Source organism: Humulus lupulus, chromosome 2, assembly GCF_963169125.1.
Source record: "Humulus lupulus chromosome 2, drHumLupu1.1, whole genome shotgun sequence".
Classification (NCBI taxonomy): domain Eukaryota; kingdom Viridiplantae; phylum Streptophyta; class Magnoliopsida; order Rosales; family Cannabaceae; genus Humulus; species Humulus lupulus.
In genome coordinates, this window is record NC_084794.1 from 5690633 (window position 1) to 5696048 (window position 5416).

Here is a 5416-nt window from a genome sequence, read left to right on the forward strand (position 1 = left end):
GTTGTTGCAGTGGTAGTTTACAACTATAGTTAGTAGATTGAAGTGGATTGGCGGATCGCTCACGGGCTTGGTAGTTTGTTGGTTAAGGTATATTCATGATCTTATTTGATGAAAATCCCCAATTCTGAAGGATTGATGGTGATTTGTAATTTTTGAGGCAATTTTTGTTTGTTCAGTATGTTTTTGATATGTTCATTGATTTATTTTGTCATTAAGTTTACTGGGTCTTAGTGGTGGCTTTGTGCTATGTTTACTGTGTTAGTGTAGAAGACTTTGTTTTTTATCTTGTTATGCTTATCAGCTCCCATATGTCTGAAGGATTTATGATGAAAAATTGTCCCGAGGCTTTTTTTTATTTTCTAATTTTTTGAGATGGTTCTGAGATGTCTTTGTGAAGAATATGTGATTTGCTAAAGATTGTAATTATTGTTGAATGCTTTGAGGAATTTCTGTTCTGCTTTGATGTTCAAGAATTGAGTAGTTTGCTTGTTTTATTGTTCATTGAGTCTATTTATTTATTTATTTTTGCCCTATTTCAAAAGTTTTGCATTAATCTCAACGTTTCAAGTGTTTTTCTAAAGCATAAATAATATTTGTAATCTTGTTTTTGTAAATATTTCAGTGAAAAATACCTTAGTCATTTAGTTTGAGTGAATCTGGGTTCAGATTCTGGTTTGTTTGTTATTTTAGGGTCTAGTTCTAACACCTACATTTGTCATGTTTTATGTCTATAATCTGATTTTTAGTTTGTTAGTTAGTTTAGGGTCTGGTTCTAACACCTTTCACCAGCTACATATTTATTTCTCTTTGCTTGTACGTTCTGGTTCTCTGGTTCTGTTTTGCGGAAGGAATCTGTTTTAACATCTATATATGAAGGGATCTTTTTTGAGCTAGGATATGTTTTAGTATATTTTGTTTGGTAATTTGTTTCTGATATTTGTATTAAGATTTAGTGTTGCTCTTTGGCTGTAGGATCTGGTTCTGTGTCTATAATTTGATTTTTAGTTTGTTAGTTAGTTTGTGGATTTATGCCATTGTTACTTATAAGTTGGTGATTGATTTACTAAGTTTGTGAAAATGATTGTCTATTGATGGTGTTTGAACTTTGATGAGTTTCTGCATTATCTGTATAACATACAATAAATTCCTTCACTTGCTCAAAATTTCTATACATGACTTATAGAACTGGGCCCTTAGATCATTTCTTACTATAAACTCATTGTGTTTCTAATGATAGGATATAGGGTAATGTTCTTAGAAATTTTATTCCTTTAGTTCTTGTTTGTTTGTGAGGGCCTCTGTATTTTATGATTCTTTATTTGTGCAAAAGTGATTGTATTCCCATGTTCTTACATTATATATTCTGCAAGTTTTAGCACTTGAACATTTAAGAAAGAAAATAGAGATATCCATAAAATATATATTCTTCTTGGTAATATATTGTGGCATTGTTCCATATATTTGAAATCTAATTTTGCTATGTCATTTTCATTTGTAGAACATGCGTGTCTATGATTCTACATGTTTTAAGTTTATGTTTTTCTAATTCCTTTTTCAAATGAGTGATTCACCATCTAGATATGCTGCAAGTTTTGGTTATTTTGTTTCTGATATTGGTATTACATTTAGAGTCTTTATGTATTATGTTTTTCCTGTAATGTTGATAAATGATTTTATTTTATGTTGGTGATTATGGGACTTGATGTGCTCATATATTTGTTTTTTAATATATGTTGGTATATCAAGTATCATAAATGCCCATAATAATAAGTCATATTTTCTGAAATCCTTATGATGATTAAATTGGGCATAATTATTGTGTTGAGATTAATTATATTTTCCCATTGTTGCCAACCTGAACCCCATCTCCAACCATCGTCGGTGCCCACCTCACAAAGCCATCATCGACATTCACAAGTTCGAGAAAAAGGATGCTCTCTAGTAATAATCTCAAAGTGAAGAATAAACTTGTAATAGACTTGTTGATATTTTTTATGAAATGTAATTAGTTTAACACTCATCTTTAATAAGCAATGAATATTTTATAATATATGTTTGTTTATTTTATTATTAATGTTAAATAATTTATTTGAGTTAGGTTCGGGAGTCACAAGATGATTCTTAGTTTATTTACATTAATTTACTAAGGAATGAACTTTATGAAGTTTTTTTATTTTGGTAGGGGTAACCTTAAAAGGATAACTTTATGACTTATTTTAGTATTGAACATTATAAAGAATTTTAGCATTAAACATTTTATTATTGTATGGTTTTTTTCTAGTTTATTTCTAATATAAAACATTTATAAATAACTGTTATTATCTTTTACCTACACATAACCATTAAATTTGACCAAAATATAAATTGTGTAACAGACCAATAAAATCATGCTATGTGGGCTAATAAAATGACCCCACGTGGTCTAATAATATTGTGCCACGTAGACTAATAAAATAATGCCACGTGGACTAATAAAATGATGCCACATGGTCTATATCAAATGATGACATATGTACTAATTATCAAACGACACGTGGACAAATTATTGTTTGACACGTGGAGCAACCACAAGATGCCAAGTGGCGGTATTGACGTATGCCATGTGTATGCTACTATGGAAACCATGTCAGCAGACACGTAGGATGACAAGTCATCAAACACGTCATCTGATGACTCATCAAGTGATTTATAACTTAGTGGGGTCCACTGATTCTTTTACCTACCTGTATTAACAAGTGTAGGTAAAGACTTTTTCCCCACTAACCTTTACCTACCAGTCTCTACCAATTCAATATTGGTAGGTAAACCATATTACCCACCATTAGGCTAGTTTTACCTACACTTACAATTGGTAGGTAAAGATCCCATTTTCTTGTAGTGTTAGCGATCACCTAGTCATAACCAAATATGGAATTCCATCAATAAAATCAATAATAAAGGGTTCATGATCTAAACCTCGCTCCCAGGACCTCGAATCCTACTAACATAGTTAATAAATTTGACCCTGAGCCTTAAGAATTGAAACCCCGAGCCAAAAACCCTCAAAAGTACCCAAAATAGTACCCTGGAAAAACAGGGTAGTGCTACAACGCTGCCCCCCAATTCCTCCGAGAAACTCCTTGGCCGTGGTGGTCAAGCGGCTGCATATGTATACATCACCACCTAAGCTCTCCACTCAAGGCTGGGTGAACTTTTTTTTCCCTTTACCTGCACCACATAGCATATCCATGAGCCAAAGCCCAGCAAGAAAACTCATTACTGCATGTATATAATATCAAGTGATGATCATGATAATCATACAGAGCTTATAGCCCTGAACAGATGAGTGAATAACACTTTGAGGTTCTGTTAACCATGATGGGGCTTATAACCCTAATCAGATGAGTGATTGATGAGTAAGCCACTAATGTGGGCCCAGCACCATAGCCATGTGACGATGCAGTCACCTGGACCTTTTGGCCCTGGCTTTAAGTGACTAGCCATAGGCTAGACAAGCGCTTTTAGTTTTCATCGAACTTGAGGTCGGTCCGGCATTAATGCTTATGATGAGTCATTCAATGTTGATGTTGATTAGATCTAATCTTTTCGGCTTACGTTAAACACGCTAAGACCGTTCTTGACTTATGAGTCAATACCAATGACCAGTGCTCAGTACTACTGCCGAAAGCTTCACAGTTAATACCGACACCATTGCCAATTCTGACTAATGAGTCAATGCCATGCACAAGCATACAAGATTTGCTAAGCATTTGAAATGCAATCAATGTCCACATTTAAACACTCAACATGCCTCAATAATAATCATGCATGTCACATATGGGGTGCATTTTTTTTACCTCTAGTTCGAGCGAGAAATGGTAAAAGAACGACCCTTGAGAATGATCAACATTTTGATTCCTTAGCGATTACCTAGACATAACCAATTATAACCTTCATTAATTAAAATCAACCATAAAAGGGTCTTGACCTAAACCTCACTCCCACGACCTCGAATTATACCCAAACGGTGAGTAGATTCGATCCCGAGCCTTAGGAATTGAAACCCCGAGCCAAAAACTCTCAAAAGTGCCTAAAAAAAGAATCTAGAAAAGCAGGGTAGAGTTTTAGCGCTACCCCCCTAGCGCCCCAGCGCCCTTGGCATAGCAAAATGCCCCATGGACGTTGTAGCGCTACAACCAAGGTTTTCAACCCTGGTTTTTCCCTCCTTCGACACCACCATTTCCAACATGAACAACAAGCTTCTAAACCTCATTTAAACCCCCTAAATGAACCAAAAATCATCTACACATGTCCTAGGCATCATAACCTAAGTAACCCTAGCCAAAAACTCCCATCAATTCCCAATATCCAACCTAGAAATCCAAGTTGAAATCCAATAGAAAAATAGAGCAATGCCAGAGTTTTAATGGCTAGAAACTTACCTCAAACTCAGTTTAGAACCCTCTTCTATGGTGGAACACAATCCTAAGCCCTCAAGGTCCACTTCCTTAGCTTGGATCCTCAAAAGAAGCTCAAAAATCCAAAGGGAAAAGGAAGAGAAATGATGTACGGGAGAGAAGAAGCTTACTCTGTTTTTGACAAGGTTCTACAGTCTTCAATGGTTGATATATATCTTAGGGTGAAGAGACCTTATTGCCCCTAGGTTATTTAAAGTCTTTTAAAGGCTCCCAAGGGTAAAACCGCCATTTCCCGCCTATTTCGTTAATCATAATTAACACTCTCCAATTCCCGTTATTCCCAATATTCTAAAATACCAATAAATCATATCTCATTACCCTTTAATTCCTGGTAACGTTCTAATCGCCAAATTACCTCGAGACTCACCCCGAGCCCTAAACTTAATCCAGTTATGACCAAACCGCTAACTTGCACTCAAAGATCATCTCATACCGAATGGCTCAAACAAATCCACATTATGATGTGGCCTCATCAATAGTTCACCAACATGCATGAAAATACAGAATTACGCCCTCAATGGGCCAAATTACCAAAATGCCCCTATGATGAAATGTGGATCCACATGCATGCATTTAACATCATATTATAATATAATTCACATAAACATACACATAATCATTTAATGGCATAATAAATCAATTATGGCCCTTCCGGCCTACTTGTAATGTCCTAAATTTCCTAATAAGGTTTAGGACCTTGATTAGGAGGTCGGGAGGGCCATAATTGATTTATTATGATATTCAATGGTTATATGCATGTTTATGTGAATTATATTATTATATGATGGTAAATACATGCATATGGGTTCAATTTTAATTATAAGGGCATTTTGGTAATTTGGCCTGTTGAGGGCGTGATTGTGTACTTTCATGCATGGGGTGAATTATAAATAATACCACATGATATGTGGATTGGTTCGAGCCATTTGGCATGAGACGATCATGGAAATGCAAGTTTT